We start from the raw sequence: 23,367 nt of genomic DNA, 5'->3' as shown, positions 1-23,367 counted from the left end.
CACCATCCCGAGCGTGCTCGTCATGGGATTTGGCACGAAAACAATATTGTGCGCGGATGTGTCGATGTGGGATTTCAGAGTTGAACGCCAGCCTGGTTGTGCGGGTCCACAGCCTCTGACCCTCTTTGTGTGACATAACCTCCGCTCCTTTTGTTTTTTTCCGTCTCGACAAATAGGAAAGTGGAGTTTTGAACTTAAGAGCGCAGTGCGTTTTTAGGCGCAAAATGATGTGGACACAGGCGACAGGCCCAGGATGATTTGATCGTAGGTTTTTTTCTTTTTTTAATTTGGTTGGTCGGGAGGAAATTCGTCATCCATTGAGGACGACTGAATAGTCATTCAATGTATACAATAGAATCCAATCCCGGAGCTCCCATGGTTATATAGGGCGGGAGGGGTGGGGGGACCCTTTCCCCCCTGAACCCCCTCCTCTCCCGCTTCTCCTTCCCCATCCTCCTTCCCTCCCTGCGTCTGCCCCCTCTTTCTATAGACTGCAACTGTGTGCTTGTGACCTAAGCTTGAAGACCCCAGGGGTCCTTGGAGAGAGTACAATAGTTTTATTAATGATCTTTTTTTATATATTAGACATTGTCCCTGTTAGAATATAAAATGATGACCAGTCTAACATCAGGTTTGGATTTCACCGTTCTTCCTCCGTATTCCAAGTCTGCAGCTTTCTTTCTCCATTTCCTATTTTAGGCTTTATAGTCCTGATATGCTGATATGATATTTGAGAGCTAAGAAAATCACTATATATAATGGATGGATGAATGGACAGACCCACAGCGCCAATATATACACTGAGCTTGACACATTTGAGTTTAAAAATAAACTTGTCAGTACCCTCTGGTGGACAAACGATTGAATATTATGTGATAAGTTCAACTTGGCCGGTATTGTTGGTCTGGTTGTCATATTGATCGGGACCTGATGTGTCACATGGGCCTAACTTGCACATCTGTGACTCGACCATATTTACTAACCTTTGCTTAACACCCAACTGAAGAATATGCACCGTAGTACTCACGAGTTAAACACATGCCTTATATAGTTTTACTGCTTTTAAATAAACATCTTCTTTTCACTTCCCACACCCAAACACTGTGTCAACCTGTCGTTGTCGGTTGCGTAGAGGGCGGCGTGGTACCGAGAACACAAGGGATGTGTTTTTTTTCCATATGATTCATGATCCTGCCGAAATGTCCTGACTCCCCTGCAATTCTCTGCACCTCATTTGGGAGGGAAAGTGAAAAGAACCAAGAGGGAGATAATTAGACAACCGTGCCTTAGCTCTGCTCTGTTGCAACAGGGGAAGGAATTCAAAGAAATTGATCATATTATTTGATAGGCCCGGGGTATATTAAAAGGGTAATGACGGTATCACACAGTTTGAAGGCTGAGCAATTTAATTACATTTATTGATTTCCAGTTCCTGTTCCAGTCCAGTGATAATTAAATTTCAGGTCTGGTCACAAACATTAGGATGGAGAGCCACACCACCTTTCCATAAAAAAAAAGAAAAGAAGAGATTGAATAATTGTCAGATTAAATAGAATATTATTTAAGTGGGGCACAGATGGTGGCCTTTCTTGTCTTGGTCTGACTGCAGCCAGATGGATTGAGTCTGCTGTGTATTACCAGTTGTGACCTTGTGTTATTGGAGTGATCTACCATACCCATGGTCATCAGTCTGCGAGCTAAAAGAGCAACTATTCTGGAGGGAAAATGAGAAGAAGAAGAAGAAGTACTTTTATAAATCCCCCAAGGGAAATTCAACTTTTTCACTCTGTTGTTATACATGTCACACACACACAGGCCCGAAACACACACATATGCACAAACAGGACCTATATACATGCAATTAATGGAGAGATGTCAGAGCGAGGGGGCTGCCAATGGATCGGCGCCCCGAGCAGTTGGGGGTTCGATGCCCTGCTCAACAGCAGTGCCCAGGAGATGAACTGGCACCTCTCCAGCCACCAGTCCACGCTCAATTCATGGTTCACACAGGGACTCCAACCGGCGACCCTCCGGTTCCCAGCCGAGTCACCTATGGACTGAGCTACTGCCGCCCCAGTGTCAGAAGGAGAGTGTCACCCTTGAGGGGTGTAATATTATCGTGTTATGGTTTGCAGACAGGTGATACTCGGTGTCTGCTATTGTCTCAATATAATGTATCTGACTGTGATTTGTTGTTGCTAGGCGTTGAGACGTGGATCCAAATGTCGAGATGGAGGACAGAAATGTTTTCATGTGATACCTTTCCATGGTTGTAAGATCCTTCTTGGTTTTGGTGTGTGGCAGACTTTCAAAGCCATGCATCTATTGCTCAGACTGGACTTTCTAACTTATACTCGGTCCTCATTTTATTGGTTACCAAACAAGTCTCCCACCAACGCGGCCCCATGTGTGTTTCAAATGCTGCTGTGCACATGCTATTCCACACAAATACAGAGTTGAAGAGCAAAGCAGATCCATGTGATTGTTGAATCTCAAGACAATGGGAAGGGAACTGTAAAGTACATTCGAAGGGGCTGACCTTAAAGTTGTACTCCGTAAGATTTTTATCCATTTAATTGCATTTTAAGTTACTATCTATCAAAGAGTGAGTTAAATAAATGGTGATTGACCATGTGACCCACTAATGAAAGCACTTGTTGCCTTTTTGCGGAGTGTGTCTGTGGAGACATTCCCGGGTTAGATGTAAAAAAGCGACCATGTTAGTGACGCTGCTGTCAGTGTTTGGTCTGTCGGCCCAGATGCTGCGTTCACTTGTAATCAGAAATCAGGAACCTTAACCTCTGAGGCAGGTTTGTAGTAAGGGCAGAAGTGTAATAGGAACGTGTGTGTGTGTGTGTGTGTGTGTGTGTGTGTGTGTGTGTGTGTGTGTGTGCGCCTATTTAAGAGGGTAACATGTAGGGGACAAACTGGAAGTAGAGAGGTGAATGTGTTTCAATAAAGTTTTCAAAAGAGCAAAAAATATATATATATAATAATAATTAGCCAACACATATAGTGACAGTGACAAGATGGAGGGCTCTGAAAGACACGAAGAGGCCGCTAGAAACAAGGTATCTCAACTCTTGTGGAGTACAACTTTAATATCCAGAACATTAATATAGCAGCAAACAAATATCTGCTATATAAAGATGTGGTGTGTGGTGGAGTAATGGCATCCTGAGCAGAGAATGAAGTCCTTCTTCCTCTGTGTCTGTTGTAATCTGAGTTTCTCTGTTTGTTTTGATAGCCAGGCCGGCATGTGAATGACTTGTACGACGATATCAGATGTAGAAGGCCGTCCCAACACTTCTGTATTTGACGGGTTGGGGGAAGGCCGGCGAGAACAGTGCAGGCAACTCTTTCTTCATAATTTCGCATACAGCACCTTTTAATGATCGATTAGATGCACGGTAAACCATCTACAGTAAAACAATGTTTTCGTGCATCAGGCACAGAGCCGAACTCCTTAAAAAAAGCAGAAACTGGTTTAACTCCACATTCAGACGGAGAGAAAAATACACAATTCCTAAATGACTAACATATGGGGCTTTAACTGCTGTGGCGAGTTCAAAGCCACTATGAAAATAATACAGGCTATTTTTGACTTAGGGGAACTGGAAAAAGCAGCCGAACAAGGGCAAATTATAAGGCGTTTTTTAGTCTGCTCTCTGAATAAAACGAGATTCTGGAGCTTCAGAAATTTGCTCTGAAGTAGCAACGAGATCCATGCTGCATTCAAAGTGATGTGAACACACTTTGTACCAATTTATTACAGCTTATGTTGATCAAATTCTCATCAGCGTAGGCGCTGCTCAGATTACAGCCGTACCCCCTTTGGACTCAACTCATATTTAGTCATGTGCTGCATATTACCCCGACTACTGTAGACTTAGTATACAAGAAGTAAGTAGCCTCAGAAAGAGCAACGTTAGCAGTTTTTCCAGATATGACAAACAATTTCCCCCTGGGATTATTAATTTCTGACTCTGGTTCTGATGACACATGTTCTCCTGTACATGCATTGCTCCCTTTTCCCATATGCTTCTGCTTTTTATTCTACTTCCTGTCGTTTTGTCTGGCACTTTAATGTTTTTGGTTAAAATCTTAATTGTTTTGTTGCAGTTTTATACTTAGATTACAATGAAAGTGAACAGAGGAGCACAGAGTTATGCATATAGACTAGTCATAGTGTCATTACTGGGTGTTGCAGATCTGTGCATAAAACATCAGGTAAAGGTAAAAAAAGGAAATTGTCAAAAACTGAGAATGATAAAGAAAGCTGTGGATTTTAATGCGTTATCTATAAACTCATGTCATCTCACAGTGCTTCTTTGTGCTGAATCAAAAAAGGGCTACAGTCTCCAAACAGAAGTTCAAAATGACTCGGCTGACTGTTATATTTCCTCTCTCCTGACTGTTAGATGAGGATGGGCTGTCTTTGCATATTAATCAGGGCATGAATAGAGGCCATGAGTGATTTGCATTGTGGGAGCAATGCGGGCGTCCCGTAAAGAATTGAATGTGGGGGAAAATGAAAAAAAAAACAGAAGGAGATGGGCTTGTTTTGCAGAAAGGGGCTGTCCCCCACCCCCCCACAGCACTCAAAACCTTGAATGAGTTTCTTTGCAAAACTCAGTACAGTATATTCAGTGTGTACGTAGCCTCAAAACTGCTAACCGACGCACTCTTTGATTGGTTTACATTATGCAAATAAAACCGAAAACTGTGTCATTTTCAGTGGGATCTATCAGGTAACAACTACAAAGCCTTTTCCATAAGGTGCCTCCGCAATGTCATGTTGCATATAGCTTTTTGATGTAATGTATTGGTGGCCTACATCAGTCATTCCCAAAGACTGGGTCGCAGGAGATTTTATTTGGATTGCCAAATAAATTTGTATAATTAAAATAGTCATTATTTCCGATGTGTTTGTGGTTGATAAATACACAGTGATGTTCATTGAACATGCAGCTGTAACTTATAGCCTGTGGCCACATTAATGTTTCAGTTGGAGGAAAAATTATTATGGTAAACTGCAGTCAATTTGTCAGTCAAGTCACTTTTGAGGTTATTTACGATCATGCGATGATGGAAATTCACCACGATTAACTTACTGTGAGTGTCTTTTTTTTCTTCTTAATAAGCAATAAAAATGATTATCCTCCCATCCTAGATGTGCATATCATTCCCCCGATGAGAGGGACAAAAGAATGCTCCTATTTTGTCTCATTCATGTGTCTGTTATTGGGATTTATCAAACATAAATCTTCCAAATGACTGTTTTACCACACAAATGCACAAATCCGTGGGGAACGGACACGCAGTGTACGTACGCGGGGCGCAGAATACTTTTTTGTACCTGCTACGCAGACTTCTTCGGTATAGAAATATGTTGAAATTCTCCGATTTTTTTCAGGGAAGTCTTTGTACATAAAAGTTCCTGTTTATCTTCCATGTTTCTTCTGACTTGGCTCCATATTATAGAGTTGGTACAGCAGCTGTCACACTTTCTGTCCCATTGCTGGTTCATGTTTTCAGACACGTTATTTTGTCCTCCTGTAAAATGAACGTCTCTAAAGACGTGCCTCCTAGGTGCCTCAGCAGGTTGAACTGGTTTCGGCTTCCAATCGACTCACCAAAAAAGTTTACTTGAAGCGAATGTGCACCAAGATCACATTCAGCCAGGTAAAACATCTCTGGGACTTCTTCTTTAGAAGTCTCTGAAGCTGCTGAAGCTCCATGCTTCTCATGGAGAATATGGACTACGGTGTATGGACAGTTGCTTGCTGTGACACCCAGCTCCTTCAGTGGAGTTACTTCACCAGGTTCTCTACACCAGCGCTGATCTGTGCTGCTTTGGCACACAGCATTGCATTTTCTTTTTCCTGAGCTTTATATTAGTGAGGCTGCTAAGTCGGACGAGGATGCCCAAGGTGACCATGGACTACTTTACTGCACACTGGAATCCCAGCGTGATGTCCCTGTCCTCCTTGAATTGCCTTGAGAACTACAAGCACCGGTTTTATCTGAAGTAGAAACTGTTTATATTGATGCTCCACTTTTCTTTATTTTAGCATGGGGCCCAGTGTCATTTATAGCGTTTCACTATTCTTGACTTACTTGCCCTAGGACTGGTGCGGGTGAGTAGATGGTATTTGTATTTATGTCTGTGAAAGTCAAATACGATTCTGAGTTGTCTGGTGTTGATAGACCCCAGTTTTCACATTTCTTTAGTGAACACTATGCCTCAAATATATTTCTATGAAGACCACATCTGTCCTGCATTAAGAGGGTATTCATAGTGAATCATAATGCATTCATAATGTTTTATGACTACACTCATAAACACATCCAATGCTTTTCGATGTACCAGATCAAGAGTCGTAAAACATTATGGATGTGGCTGATAATTAGAGGTGGGAAACTTCGGGTGTCTCACAATTCGATTCGGTTCCGATTCTTGTGGTCACGATTTGATTCATATAAGGGCGGCTGGTTTGACTACGGAGCGAATGACGGCTCACTTGACCGCAGTGGTTGTTCATAGTGTTGCCGAAGTACTTGACTTTCATTTTGCAAACCTTGCATATTGAATGAGTCATGTCCTGCCCCATTTTCTCCTGGAGGTTGTGAAATCCAAAGGGTGTCCAAACACTTGCCTTCAATGACGGGCGGGCTGGCAGTTACTGACTAGATGGTAGTTTGCTGCAAGTGTGTTCTACGGAAGTGCGCACGGTAAGAAGGAAAAATAGTTTCTTTATATCGTTTTTTTTTTGTGGTAATGAAGCGATTTAGAAATCTTAGAAGTAGTGATAGACCGATAGATCGGCCGGCCTATGATATCAACCGATATTTACGTTCTTGGTGTATCGTATCGGCTGATGCAGGCTGCTGCATTTGCTGATAGTTTCTTCCTGGCATTAGTTACAGACAGGCGTCCACAGGCAGCTCCGTGTTGCTGGAGACGAATAAATGTTCCTTTATTAAAAATTGAGACTCCTAACATTTGTTATCATCATCATGTAATTTTTATGATGTAAAGTGAGGGAGCAAAAGTATTATTGGCTCCAAATATCGGTTCAAGAAAATCGTCCATTTCGGTCATCGGCTTCGGACAAGGGGAAAAAAAATCTGTATTGGTATGAGCCCTAAAAAAATCAATATCGGTCGATCCCTTCTTAGAAGATTAGATTAGAATTGTTTTGCTCTTGACTATTTAAAAACTAGACTTGACTAGTTGGATTATGATACATTATGACTACCTATACTCACCTACACACATCAACAATCAGCTGTAATTAGTTCCTAGTATACTTTTAAAGTCCATGCAGTCATAACATTTTATGTTTTGTGACTGTTTATATAGTTCATCAGAAGTGTAATCATGGAGCATTATAATTCACTATAAATGCCCCCATAATGCATTATAGATGTGGTCCTCATTGGAAGAGTTTGCAAAAAAATCTCTTTAGATGCAGTAACCTTTATCGGGGATCACACATATGCACGGCTGCACAGAATGATTTGCATTCCTAGTGATGGATTACTAGAAATATGTCTTGTGCAAGTGCAGAACATCGAGGGGTTTTGCTCGATTGTCTCCTTGAGTGATGAGAAAATACCATATATCAACCATGTGTCTCCGTTAGATTTTTTATGCTGACGCTTTAACACTTAAGCATAGTGTGTCGGTCGGCTGCAAAAGTAAGCTGATACGTGGCTTAAGTCTTACAGTTTTGTATGACAGACTGTTTAAATTTGCAGGCAATGTTCTATAACAAGACTAAAGGGCACCACATACCAGCTGCATGTTACATGCATCAAAACACCCATTGTTTCCAATGTGAGCGTTCACACAGGCAGCATCTTCACATATTGCCCTATTTCCCAGGGTCACCTCTCTAGAAAAAACATGTTTTTATTAAATCTACCTCCTGCTTTGCTACATCCTTGAGAATGTAGCATTAATATTTCTATCTGTATTGCATGCCCAGTGTGTTATTCAGGGGTTATGCCATACAGATGGCCGATGATATGAAAAGTCAATGATTCTTTTGATCCCCTGACTTTTGCTTTTGCTACCACCATGTCCCAGATTCCCTCTTGACAAGCACTTTGACCATGACAAGGTGTGTCTACAATGATAGCCTGGACTTACTCACACCAACTCCACAGTGAACACTGTCGACTGCTGTCTACAGGTGTTTAGGCTGCTAATATCATTATGTCCAGTTCTGACCAATGAGATATACTTAATTCCTTTGCACTGTACAAGTTACTGCTTACCCCATGGTTATCTGAAAAAGGAGTAGAGATGTGACTCTTGGTAATATTGCCAGATGTGGGTAATACTGCCAGATGTGGGTAATATTGCAACTTTTGCTAGCGGTGTTTGATATGAGACTGGATGGAAAATATACCTTCACCAGCCACTCACCCCCTGTAGACTTAATATGTGACTTTATTTGGACTTTATCTGTCCTTGGTGTGCATCAGTTACACTGACTTGCTGCATAGTGCAATTGTAACCCCAGCTTTAGATTTTGATAGTTCTTAGACTAACAGAGTGCCAGTCCTTTATCATTTTTCGGCTACTTCAGTAGTGCTGCAGCTTCGGGACTCATTGAAGTAAAAGTGTAAGACTCCAGGATTTCAGCAGCCAAGCTGATATCACACCTGCTTTATTTGTCTTGCAGGAGGAGGATTTTCTACTCTAAAACCCTGCTTTTTTAAACCACCCGGAGAGGCAGCTCATTTCCTTGTACACCTGTTGTCTGCGGGGATAATTGTTGCACATTTAAGATGCATGCAGTGATGTTTAATCCACACACTCCATCATGTTTGCATCCCTCTTTCAATGCCTTTCATTTTACTTGAGCATCTTATTGTTTTCCAGCGGAGCCTGTTTCTTCATGCCAATATCTCCATTAGCCTGGACTCTTTTTTAATGTTAGCCTTTGTTTGGTCTTTGTATTCATTCTGCTCACATTAGATGGGGGATAAAGAGAAGTGCACTCCACAGCCCAAATGACATAGTGCTAGTCCATGTTGAATGCACATTTAAATTCAGCACATGCTGCTTATCCAAACCTGAATAGATGGCATGTGCAGGAAGTAAACAAAAAACTAGGTGAAGGCCAACTGGCATGGCACACAGCAAAGACTGGGAGGCATAAATCGGTGCTTTGGCATCACTGAATCTGGATTTAATGGATATGACTTTCTGTACTACTGTTTTTCCCAACACCTGAAGGTTTTCATAAAATGTTAGTGTGGTCTGATACCCTATCAGATAGTTGCTTAACACAATTATATTGTTGACTTACCCGATATTAACCTGTTCTAGTTATTTTTACAGTTTTTAACACTGTGTCCCAAATATATATATACACAATACATCTGTGATGAGGTAGTATTAGCCAACCCATCGGTTAGGCTTGAGCACTCTATTAAGTCTTTACCCGTCCTTGCCGTTATGAGAACTTTGCCAAATGGACTGCAGCCAATGTGTATCGCAAAGCTGGGATAATGCCCACTAGCACAGGAGAAACCCACATAGTGTGCATTTGTTTGCATTTAATTTCATACTGTAGCAACATTATTCTTAGGATAAAATTAGTGTAGAATGATTATAATACTTATATAAATAAACCACTAATATTTATATATGTGTTGGTGGCCTCCCACAGTGTTCGCACATACTGTACAGTACTGTTTGTTTGGCTCTCCACAAACTCAGCAGCCTCAGTATCACTTCCTGGGATGTCTTGGAACTTACATAGTTTACCTGAGCTAAAGTTGTCTGACAGAATTTAACTGCTGAGATCAGAGAAGATTATTCTTGCCTCAGTTATAAACAGGATTTTTTTGATTCACATTATTAGCACAACAATGGACCAGGCGTCCTGTGTTTCCTGCAATCTGAAATCATTGTCTCACATTACCTTTGCTGAGCTGTGGCAAAGCCATTGTGTGTTTGAGCATGTGTCTTACGGACTCTTAATCCCAAGGAGTGACTCACCATTATGATGTAATGCCAAGCAATGGCAGTGAGCACATCCCAGGGACTCTGTCATTGGCTGACTCTCTCAGGTGCCACTCCGCCTCAGCCTTTGTGTGAAGAACAAAAAAGAAAAAGAAGTGTGCCTTCTGGGAGATGGGAACAAGGTGAGATTTGCAGTACATGCAGTATTCTGTGGACTTGTTTACCCTACTAAATTGGCACAATTGTCAGTGAGCACATTCTCGAGGCAGGTATCTCTGTGGTGTTTTCAGACCATGCCAGCAAAAGTCCAAAATGACTTATTTCCCTGCATACTGTTCACAGGCTCAGGTGGCGCAAAATCAAACTGTTTGGCCAAACTGCATAGTCTCTAAAAAGATATTTTAGGTCCTCTCTAGGTTTAAGCCTGATAAAAATGTGGCCACTATAAGTAATGTGGAAGCTGAGATCACAATTCTTATTCAAGACTTGTTGTGGTGTTCTTTTTAAGCAGCCTTGCTGTGCATTCAAATAGCTGTGTGTGCAGAAACGACAGGCTCGAGACGAAGCAGTGAATCCAGCTGGAAAGAAAAAAAACATTAAATACTGTGAAATGTTTTAATTTGTGGTCAAATAAAAGAATATGGGGTTTGTATTTCTAGGTAATGGTCTGTTGATTCCAAACAATTCTTTTCTGAAATGAGGAAACGGCTAAATGACTTCAGAGATGACACACTTTGGTTTCTTGTTGCTGTGTAAAGAAGGCAAAAGTGCAGTCTTCACAATAACACCGTGTGTGTGTGTGTGTGTGTGTGTGTGTTTTGACAGTTCTCTCCGTGCATATTGCTGTGAGGTAATGCTATGGTAACAAGAGGAAACGCAGACACATCTAAGAGCTGTTGATTTGACAGCGGATGCAGCACAGACTCTGTGGACCATTTGATCAAACCGATGTGTCAGATATCATCGAGTTAACTGCTAAAATCCTGCCTCCAATCTAATATGGGAGCTGCATAAAACCAGAACACCGATGAGGTCAGACTGATGGAAATAGATGGTGTTTTTATGTTGGGTTGGTAGCAGGTGGTTGCAGGGTAACACCATCTAGGTGCTAAGAGGGAGTGGCTGTTGCCATGACTAAAACAAAGTGAGCTTGAATACATTTAACCCCTGCAGGGCCGGGCATCAAACCTGTCTGTCGATGTAATCGCGTATTGAAAAGGACTTGAAGCTGGCATCACATGGAAGATGAGTCCCTGATCTAAATTGGACGACATTGTGATTTGAAGAATGTATTTTATTGGTCTTTAGTAATTCAATAAGTATGCATCAAACACTGTGGTGGGAAATGTTTGCAAATCTCTAAACAAAGATAAAAAATTATATTGTGTATATAATATTTTGAACCTTTTTTAAATTACATCGTAGGAAATACAAATTAAAAATCTTCCTAATGTAAAAATTGCGACCAATTCTGCACGAGATTGTCAGAATTCATAAAGACACTCTATTAAAATGTAATCCACAGTGTATTGACAGTCTCTTGTGTGTTATATGGTAGAAAAAAATATTGACGTAGAGATCTGTTTGAAGGGATTGATAAACTAAACGAACAGGATTGCTTTACAATGCGTGCCATTACAGATTAATTATTCATTTTCTCATTTGTGTGCAGATTGTGCCAATGTTGTGCACGCAAAAATTATATTTGGAGAAGCGTATAGTAAATAGGTACAGTATTAAAGGGAATGATAAGACTTTCAATAGTGATTGTTAGTCTTACATTGCCGGAGTATGACTTCATAATGTCCCTCAAACTGTGCGCTTGTGTTTCTATCCTAAAATTTTCTCCACATGACCCTCTGTGGCCTCTAACCGTATGCGTGCTGAATGTTTTTTCTCTTTTGACAGTATTTGACCCTGTAAATGCATGTGAAATACAAACGCAATACATTAAAAAGGATATGTAATCTCTCATTTAAGTGTTTTTTTTCCATTTTAAAATGAAAGCACAACCAATCCCATCTCAAAATTTGAAGACAATAACTGCAAATTGACCGTACACAAACCGCTCTGGGGGTCTTTAACATTATTCGCTCATGGTCAGGCTGCTGCATTTGATGAAATCAGGAGTGGTCTGTAATTTATTAGGCTTTCACACTTACGGCATTGTCAAAGAGCCGCTCCTGAATAAAAGCCCTGAGAGTGACTCACTGGGAGCTGGGGACGCAGACAAAGGTGGTGGGAGGCAGACAAAGGTGGTGGGAGGCAGGCGGGAGGAGGGGTGGAGGATGGGGAGGCAGGCGGGGCACAATACAAAGTGTTGTCAAGTAGGAACCACTGGGATGGCGGGGTACTTCAACCTCTGGATTCATTGTTTCCTTTTCTGTCGCTGGAGCCCCAATTCATGTAATAAAGCTCACTGAGACCCGTAATAGTGTTAGACATGGATAGATTATTTTTAGGCCTCTATTCTGTGATTTCACTTGAGAAGGATTGTGGTACTTGTTCAGTATGACTTCCACATTATTCAGTTGTCCTTCTACGTGCTATAGATGCTGGCCTGCCTTCACGCTGCCGATCTAGGACACCGCTTAGAGTTCCTTTTCTTCAATTTTTTCTTAACTGTTCTTGTTACTAAATTAAATGCATTCACATGCGTTTAATGAAAGCTCAGATGTCATGAAAAGAGATTTTCGCTTTGAATGATAAGCCCATGTGAAGCGTGTTTTTTTTTTTTGTTTCTCCTCCTCGGTGTCTAAAAATAAGACGAGGCTCTGACGTTCTGCTGGTAGACTGATTGCTGTAAAAGGAGCAAAATTTTAGCTTGTGTCGTGGCCTGATTATGTCTCCCGAATGAATAGCCGCTCTCCTGAATGACAGCTGTCTCATTTCATCTGCAAGGCCTTTCTGCATAATGCGCTGCTCGGCTGCTTTAATAAGACGCCGTAACTGCAAACTTCTGTAGCTGTGTAATTATTTTGCTCTATTGACGGTTCAGAAATGATGCCTCCACACAAAAATGGATACCATGTGACTTTTAGCCCTGGTTAGAGGACAAAATCGGTTCCGTTGATGATACATGAATGTTGACAGGTGATAAAGAAATGTTCTTAGTTTTTTGGCAGTCTTGGCACAGTTGCTATCCCTCCATATTATTTGGCAGAATGCATTGTTTGTGGTTCATGATTTATTGTAATATGCTCAAAATTGAAATGCAAAATCCTTGGCACATGAGTTCGGGAATTAGAAATACTGCCAATCTGCAGCCTTCACCTGTTGCCTTATGGTATGATTGAATTTTGAGCAAGAATTCACTCTTTTGAAAAGCTTAACCGATCAATAAACTCCCAACTAAGCTCTCTGAAGTCTTTTGAATTTTGAATTTAATGCCAGCAGCACCAACTATCACCCACCACCAAGGTACATGACCAGAGCATAGTCTAATTTTCCTCATACCAAAATGATAGGGACTGACCAACGAATATTTTAAAAGGGTGTTTTTGTGCTTTAATGCTCACCTATATTTTATGAAGCCTTAACGATCATTAGGCCAGTTATATTTGAGTCACAAGATTAAAATGTTTGATGCGATGATATCATCCTTCAGACTTTTAATAAGGCTGTTTCACTAGTTTTATTCCACTGCTATGTATCTTTTATGACTGACTGGGAGGTAAATGTCAAATGAAGATCGGTGCTCACTCTCGACACCTGAAGGATTAAATATGTTTACAATGCAGGGAGAAAGGATGTGTGTCATGCTGCATATGAGCGATACTGGCCTGCAGTGGAGGGAGCCAGATGGGTAAAGCTCAGACGATTCAACACCAAGACTCTCAGGCTCAGCCTTGTTATCCAAGCCTCAGAGCCTCAGAGACTGTGCCACCCAAAGGCTCCGACTCAAACACTTGTAATGTGCTTGGCACGCCTCAGTGGCACTCTCACCTTAATAACACCACGCATAATCTGTGCATCAACAGTCTATATTGCATATAAAGTCTAGAGCAGTTCCAATATCACATCATAAAACACATTCACCTTAGGAAGCCACGTTTCACATTCCACAGAACTTATTCAGGAGAAAAGCAAAACCATCTGCCAGTGCGAAGGAAGAATTCCACTTGTTTTCTAGAAATAAATATCAATGTGTTGCAAGACAGAATAAAGGTGTGTTTATGCCTGTTCATTTGACATGTTACATGATGCATGACAAATAGGACATTTAGACAGTGTCTCAGGATGTTACTCGCTTCTGTGTACTCTTAGTACATACCATACAATGCCAAAGATTGTTGGACAGTGTAATCAGATACTTCACTGGCATTGTAATACCCACCAATTTAAAGAAAATACTGTCACATATTCATACAGTACTACAGAGTAAATTAAAGTTAAATTCCGGACATCAAATAAGCCATTGAGAAATCCCGGAGAGTTGCTGAAAACGGTGTCCGGCTGTCCGCTACCACTAATTAGCTTGGGGCAGCGCGTTGAAGGCATAAAAACGGCTTTTTTTTTAACCACTAATACTAATCAAAATAACACCAAACCTCTGCAGTAGCATGAGAAGAGTCCCTACAAAGAAAATAATGCGCCAACAAAGTAGTTAGTGAACCCAGAGTTTATTTAAAGTGTGTTTTGAAAGACTTACCAACTGGCCCTGGTACCAGCTCCTCTTATAGTAAAGTCCATTCAAGTCGATTACTGAATGTAATCCAAAAGGAAGGAGCCCATTGGTGCTTTGTTTTCTGTGTAGGGACTATTCTCATGCCACTGCAGAGGTTCGGTGTTATTTTGATCAGTATTAGTGGTTATAAAAGCCATTTTAATGCCTTTACCGTGCTGCCCCAAGCTAATTATTGTTAGCCACTGCCGGCTGTTAGCGACTTTACGGGATATCTCGGTTAATTGTTCATACACAAAATAAAATTGTCTGGATGGCTTATTTGATGACCAAATTTTCCTTACGCCGAAAATTCACTTTAAACTTATCCTAGTGTGCCCTGAAATTAGGTTTTGGATTAGTCTCCAAAATTCCATTCATGGCAAATGCCAAAGAACAATGACAATGCAGAAACGAGTGCATCCTTTATGTAGAATCCAGGTCCTGTCTTATGATCCTGATCTTTGTGCTGATATTGGAGGAATAGATTATTCAAAAAACATTGCCATAGAACATTCAAAACACTCATCTTTAGACAATCTGCACATAACATACACAGCGTTTGTTAGTCGTGTATGTGTGTAAAGTACAATGTCCCTATAGCATGAAGAGCGAAGCAGGAAACCGAACATGACATAACTAGAATATTGCTAACAAAGGCATAGCTTCACTGTTTTACTAGTAACATATTCAGATAGTATGTGCTCCCCTAAGTTGCCATCATGCTGATATTAAGTGGCCAGTGGATTTTTAATGGGTTTGTATCTTGGCCAAGTTGGTAGACATCATGATTGACGACTTTGTTTAAGCAGTGCAATAACTGTGTTCACTGAGTTATTACACAGCTCTGACAAAGAGCTAGCCTCGAAAAATACTCTTCATCTCGCCATGATGAAAGCAAAAACTGTTTTTTAAAGATGGTGATGTTTTTTGTTTTGTCTGAAGTCAAAGGATGAGTTTCTGGAGACCCACACCCACATTAGGTAAAAATGTGTAATCTGACAAAACAACACATTTACAGTTTATTCGTATGCATAATAAACTGAGCTTTGTCTAAAGATTCATTCACTTAAGCTTGTATTATCTAATAAACCAATTGTCATGAAATTTCACGAGTCCATTGTTTAAGAGACACTTTGGGCCTTTCCTCCGATGGTACACTAAAGACTTCTACAACTGTAGTAGCCCTAATGGCAAAGACTCTAAGATATTTTATGACACTTTCATAATATTGGCCAAGTAAACTTTGTGGCCTCAGGGCTGAGGGCTTTAAACTTATCTCCTCTTGTATCTAACCTTTGCATTAGTTTCATGTAATCATCCTCTTCAGATAAATATCAAACTTTTCTTTGAATAACACCAGTATTGGATTCATAGCTTATCTGTACACTCGTTTGTGGACATTGTTACAGTATTATTTTGTTTCTGGAATAATGATGATTTATCTCACAGTTGCTGCTATCATTATTCAGAATCACTGTGACTAGCGAGCCATAGGTGGATCACTTATCAGTGTCTGACCCACTGTCAGCTAGAAAGAGCAACTCAAAATGCCACACACTGCCCCCATTTTCCACCATGCTTTCCCCTGAAATATATTTTATCTACATCTAAAAGAAAGTAAACTCTGTTGAGGTCTTCTAACACAGTGAAAGCCCACTGTTGTTTTTGACTGTGCCGTTACATTCAACTCCACTGCTCTTTGGAGCAGGCTAAGCAGATCACTTAGTTAGCCACCCTGTGCCCGGGACCTCCCGGGACTTTTTTGACTCCCACTTCCTTGGAAGCAACCCTAAAGGAGCGTAAGAGAGGGAATTCTCACATCTTCATTAATCACTGTGTCATTCTCACAGGGCAGAGTCTTGCTGAACTGACTCTGCACTCCTTTTTAGGAGGTAAAGTGAACGATAATTTCCATGGGAAGTAGAGTATAGAAAATGAGGGAACAATGAAAACGAGGAGATTGAGGACACAAATGAGCCCGGTGAGAATGGCCTGGTTGTTAGTGCTGAGGTTCATGAGACTGGGTTTGGATACAGTGTTAGCTGCCATGGCCAGCTTCCCAAGGACAGAGCCCTTTTTTACAGAAGCATTTGCTCATTAGAGAGGATATCTCGCATTGTTTATGGACTTTAATGAGCCTTGCTGCACCCAAGGAAAAAATATGGACCTTGCATTCAGAAATTTAACAGGTCCAGTCGCCAGGGACAGGAACAGACTTAAAATACTGCCTCCCTGCTATTCTTTCTTCTCTGAACAGTACACACTCCTTATGCATTTGAGGATGAGGTCTAGGAACCTAACCCCATCCCCCCAATCTTTTTCTCCCATGTTTTTACTTTTCAGTCTCTCTCTTTCTCATTACTGCTATTGCAGAGAACAATCTCAGGGCACCATTTTGTCGAGGACATTGAGGAGCTTAATTAGTTCATTCACGGATATGGCTCTTCTTACCAGACCAATGGCTTTAGTGCCTCTGGAGGGCCTTAAATGCCAACTCCCTCTTGCAGGAAAGCCTCAGACTGTACAGAATGTAAAATACCTGTCAGGTTAATAAGAGAAACCCCCAGCAACCCTCCTGCATTCATTTATAACATTTGCAACTACTTTGAAGGACTAAGAGTGGTAGTCTCTTAGCACTGCAGTGGCAGAAGAAAGAGGAGTAGTGCATGTGATTCAAACATACCACTTTGGTCGACTCTTTTTTTTTTTATAACTGCTGTCTTCCTGTCTGGATTTACCCTGTACCAAACAAGGCTAAATTGCACAAAGGGACAACTAATAGAGCGTGGGGTTGAGGAAATGAGGTTTGGTGTTAAGGAAAAGTGTTTAGTTTCATGAAACACTGATCAAACTACTAAAGTTACCGAGCTGAAGTTGTATTTTACCTTAGACCATTTACATCTATTTTAAAAACAAATAAAATAGATGTTCACAAGCTCATTTATTTTGATATTTCCGAGCCAGAGATTTTGTTAGTTGTAATTTCCCCAACTTCCCCCATAAACCACCTCGTACTCTCATCCATGTAAGTCTATCTCTTCCTGCGGTCCGTGGATGTATTTCAATTGTGGTGAAATCAATCGTTTCGTCATTATAATCCCGAGTTCATGGGAAAAGGAGCTTGGTCGTACCTTCAGATGAATGGTGGCAAAGGGCCCTTGAAAGAGTTAACTCCACCTCATCTTGTGCCAGTCTGACAATAGGTCCTGCACGGGGGACGTTTTTCCAAAGCTAAATCTAAAAAACTTTTTTAACACAAGTGATACATGTCACAGCTGCTCACTGTCATCAGCCAGTCATACACACATGTTTTTTTCCTGTCCGAGATTAATCTCACTATGGTCCTCTTTTTACAATACTTTTTCAAATGCTCTCAATAAACTGGAACTTTGGAGTCCTTTAACCTCCATCGTTGGTGTGCCTGAAGAATTCACACACTTCACCAACAGGGAAAGCAATACTATCACTTCCGCATCTTTGGCAGTGCGCAGGCGTATTTTACTTCATTGGAAGGACAAGAATCCTCCCTCCCCTACCTCTTGGTTAAAGCATGGTGTTCTAAAAATTGGTGAAATGTATCCTTACTGATTGAATACGTATTGTGTCTTGGTAACCCAATAAGGATATGTTTGAACAAATCGAAATCAAATAAAATAGATGTGAATAAGACATTTTTCAAATTGAAGGCCAGAAAAGAACAAAAGGCCACTCTGCTAAACAAACAACCTGGAGATGCCTATTCTCGAGTGCTTTTCACCTTCAGATTGACGATAAAAGATTTGTTAGCAGGATGCTTGGTAAGACACTCAGACTAAATGAAATTCATCCAGTAACGTGATTTTAAATCACAGAGCTCATAACTCAGTATGCATTGATTGAACCGAGGTTTAGGTCAGTCTCCAGTGGGAAAATGATACCAAAAACGGAATAACTGCGAGGTCCTCCTTTTAGGGAAGATGCAATTATGTGATTTTTTTCAACCCATCTTCCCAATTTCAGTGACATCTGAACTCTCATTAGTGAGACGGGCCCCAGAAAATGGATGTACGGGAGCACTATAGAGTGCTGGGACTGAAGTGGGAAAATGAAGTTTGGAGGCTTGGGCTGTTTGCAGTTCTTCCTGTAACACTATCCTGTTTGTGGAATGGGGGGTATTCCTGAAATGACATTCAGTTTCTGGGCAACAGAGCAGCAGCTGTGCATATCTTTGTATCCAGGGGGGATGCGGTGTGATAAAAGCCCATTGATGCAGCTGTGTTTGAACAGGGAGATTGCAGTTCGATCAGTGGCTCGAGGGATTCTCTGACCAACAGAGTGGAGGGAAAGAACTTTGTAAGATTCCCGCAGTCTATTTTTTTTTCATCCAGAAAAGGGAGGCGCTGGCTAAAATATCGTTGGACACAAGAGCAGACAAGTGACTCTGAATGGATGACAGTTTTATGTCTCACTCACACTGGGGACTAAAAAAAGAAAGCAGTGTTGGATGGCATCATGGGATTTCTGCTCTGTGCAAAACCAAAGTGGTTGGCATGGTACTTTGTTAGAAATGGAAGTTCACTCATTACAAATGCATTCACACAATAAAAACAGTGTGTGTGTTCTTTTTCAATACTTCATTTAATTTTCAACAAAATGTAAATAGTTCGATGTATTGTTATCAACAGGTTAATATGGTATCTTACGAAATATGAAGGAAACAGATACGAATGATATCTTCCAAAATATGAGATTCTATTTAACGCTGTGAAACGGTGACCCATATGTGACTGTGTACTTCCAGGTCATGATTATTTAAGTAATTTTAGTAATTACTAGTATTTTAGTATAGTAGCATCGTAAGTAAACACACTTGCCCCCACACTGATTTACATGGCTAACTAGCCAATGCATTTAGCCATAATTAACACATTTATTCAAGCAGACATACCCCTAAACTAACAATCACATCAATTAATAGTTTATGCCAACGTTAGCATTACATGCGTTACATACCATGTGTCTGGTGTGCACCGGGCAGTGGATGCATAAACTGGGGGCTTGCGGTGGAAATGCTAAAGCCTTGATATAGTGGTATCATGATACGCTAATTCAACTTAACAATGCACGCACTGGACAGATTTTTCCTTAAGTAGAGCTTGAATGATCCAAACATTTGATCGTTTCTGTCGTTTCTGACAGTTTCTGCTCTTCCCTTCGTTGCTTACTCTCTCTTGCTCCATTTTGCATTTTGCATTTTTCCGTGCGTCCACCACGTAAGTGTGCTTCCTCTTCTTCTTTTTCTCCATCTTGTTTTACGGCGGTTACAAATTTTTAGCTCATTACCGCTACCTTTCTCATCCTCCGTGTGAAACACAGCACTCTATATACAGTTTGGATCAAATGCTGCATCCATTCAAAGGCTGTTTCGATGATGTTTTATGATCGAGTGACTCGAGGAATAGTTTCAGCCCTGATTTGGGTATGTCATTATATCAACACTGTTCAAACATTAACGGTTGAATATGAAACAACAAACATGAAGCAATACATTGGTGGCTAATTCAGTTTACTACATTATGCATAATTTTGGCTGAAAGATAATTTACTATTATGTTTTATTTACTATCAGCGTAATCATATTGTGGTTCTGTGATTTATGCACTTAACTGCAGCATCGGTAGACGTAAATGCTAAATGCTAATTTCCTATTAAGAATAATTAACATCTAGTTTTCTTCTATTCACCATGTGAATGTAGCATTAGAGGCGATAAGGACTGTGATGTTTTGAGGGAATGTATAAGAGGACATCTTGACAGTCATAAGTTACTTGTTGACACTCTTACTGCTGAGGCAGAGACAAGAGTGGAGGTGGAGTATAACTGAGCCACTCTCCACCGGTGTGGCCTCATTAATCACTGTCCTCTGGCTCACCACGGGTCTAGAGGGTTCTTTGTCTATGTTTGGAGCATTCTCGGTTGGATTTGATGCAGTCTTCAGATGCTGTAGCCTACATTCCAGTTGATGTCCAGAAAAAAGGCCTTCTTAAGAAAGCTACCTGACATTTGTGCTTTGTTTTTGGCCTGAGGTTATGAATTTTCATCAAAGGCGAGTTCAAGACCCCATTATGCCACCTAAATTTGCAAAAGGGGTTTTATCTTCTAGACTTTTTCTGAATGCTACATGCTGCTGTCGGTGTTTCACCATTGTCTGAACGGAGCTGCTTAGAAACTTATATTAGACTGGGGAGAAATTTGTTTTCTATTGTTCTTTTTTCATCCAGCCAGCTATGAAGTAATTTCTCAAGCCGAGGTTTTCATAGTTAAAGAGCCCCAAAAAATAAATACCCAAAAGAATGTCATCATCATTTTTTATGAGGCAAAAATGTCTTTGGGAGAGATTAATTTAATGAGGAATACATAAACTGCAGCAGACACATATTTTTTTTTTATTACATAATGAAACTTGGTTCCTTTGCAGACTTCACAAAGTTTAGAGCTAGATTACAGCTTGGCTTGAAAACTCTTAGTTCTTAGCTTGTCACAGCGTATGTCTGATAGCCATGAACAAAAGCTTCACCAAGACGGACGTGACATATAGATGCCCTCAGCAAAGGCTGACTGTGTCTTAACAAGCACATGTCACTACAGATTTATCGGCAGCCTAATCACCTTATAAGAGTCGTCCGTGATGATGAGCATCAGGACTGAAGGAACGCGGGCAAACCCTCACAAGCATGTATGACAATTGATATCCCACAGTGAGGAAAGGACCTATACAAAGTTATAGGTTGCAAATCTGTTTTATATTGAAACTATTTTGCAAGTCTGAGACTGATCACATAAAAATCTATTTCTGACAGTATAATATATGGCCGATTAAGATTAGAGGCAACAATCTCAGCAACTGGTAATTGGTATCGATCAAAAAGCTATTAACCCCCTGTAGGTACGTTATGGTTCAGTTTATCAGTTTGTGACCATAATTGGAGAATAAATATCCATGGGAGTGATTGCTTGCATTGCAATAGCACTCAGACATTTTAATTATAGGTGATTAACAGATAAAGCGTGATGGTTTTGATAGTCAAACCATTGTTGCGATATCAGACTATTTTTCAGGTCAGCTTCAATAATGTCCACCAAGTTAAATGTACGGTATGTTGTGATGTTCAAAGTAGTTCACCATGTGAAGGTTTTTTTTTTGTTAACTACTGAAATATGTCTGCACAGAGTATCCTCTTGCATTTGGTGCTATGCATCTGAAAACTGACCAAGAAGAACACACTTTTCATTGGCTCTCAGGATCCTTCCACACTAGTTATATTTCTGAAGGCTCTCAGGGGATCTCCTGGATTTCACTTCGCCTCTGAGACAACTCATGTTCTGCTTGTCACCAGTTTTGTCAAGAGAGCTAGATTAACTACTATCAAGGATCCAGCTCTTTCACCTGTACTATTTTTGACATGGGGGTTGTGTTTGGTCCAAATTGATGCTTTTGATTTCAAAAAGCGTTTGCTAAGAGGTTTGAATCTCTGGACCAGCTGTGAAAATGTTGGTGGGCCGAGTAAATGACCAGCACTCTTCCTTCTCTTCAATTACAATCTCTGTCAACAGAGGCAGACGTTTTTTTGTGGGCAGGTCTGAGTGTGAACTGTTTGAATGTGAGTAAAACTATTGCTGAAAATCTGCATGGAGTCCAGTGGGCTTTTTTAAAATTAGATTAATACTGTAAGGGTTACACTAAAGGCTTCAAACTGCATTAATTGATACGCCATCTGACATATATCACCCTGTCAAGATGTTACAGTTCCAATGGCAGGAGACAACTGCCCTTTTATGCATCCGGCAGACACGGAGCAACATTCATTAGGGTTGCACTTCTGGACAGCTGATGAATGTAAGTCCAATATTTATTGTCACTATGGTTCTCTTTCTTCCAACAACTCATGAGCAGGTTTTGTATGTATTTGAAGGTTTATCAGAGCTTTTATTTTGGTGAAAGAAGCTGGAGACGAGAAGAGATTCTAGGGCCATGAAACTAAAGTAATAAATTAAAAGACACTAACAACTCTATTATGGTGAGGAGAGCTGAATATGTGGCTGAATTCTCTTTGCGTTGCCATGAGCAACCTTTTAGCCATTTGATCCATGGAAATTATTGATTAGTTGATCTTAAAAGATGGCATCGGTGAACAACTGTAACCCTAACCCTTGACGATTCAGCCCACTAAGCAAGACTAACAGTAGAGACACCTTATATCCCAAGCTTGTATTTCTAATGTTGGTTACAGGAATGAATAATCTTGAACAATGAAAGAGATAACATTGCTTTGATACGGCATCAGTATCACACACACATTATAATAATACAGATGCTCATATGACATGAACGAATCCATTGTTTTCAAGATGACAGTGATTAGTGAAAGTGAAGCAAGCGGCAGATAAATAGACAAGTTTCCCCACCATTAGACTTAGGGAGGCAACAGCACTGATCATGCTGTCGCCAGTGATCACAGAACCCATAAACAAAACCCAATTAGAGATGTGGAATAACAGAAATGGAGGGGGGCAGGGGACTGATGGAGTGGGCGGGGCTGACTCCTACAGGACCTGCTGGGCTCCAGAGACACCACAGATGTGACAGTGTCTGGACTACGTCTGGAATATAATATAATTATGATGAATAAATAATTGGGGAGAAAATGTCATAAATAATGAGAGTGTGCTGAAAGTG

General features: G+C 40.6%; 1 protein-coding gene across 1 annotated transcript in view; it reads left to right on the top strand.

Moving 5' to 3' along the window:
* ncam1a (neural cell adhesion molecule 1a) overlaps window positions 1-23,367 on the top strand; it is a 263,654-nt gene that overhangs the window by 1,042 nt on the left and 239,245 nt on the right. The gene's annotated exons all lie outside the window — the stretch shown is intronic.

This window comes from Echiichthys vipera, assembly GCF_963691815.1.
Source record: "Echiichthys vipera genome assembly, chromosome: 14".
NCBI lineage: Eukaryota > Metazoa > Chordata > Actinopteri > Perciformes > Trachinidae > Echiichthys > Echiichthys vipera.
Note: the sequence above shows the minus strand (reverse complement) of the source record. Positions and strands in the feature narration are given on the sequence as shown.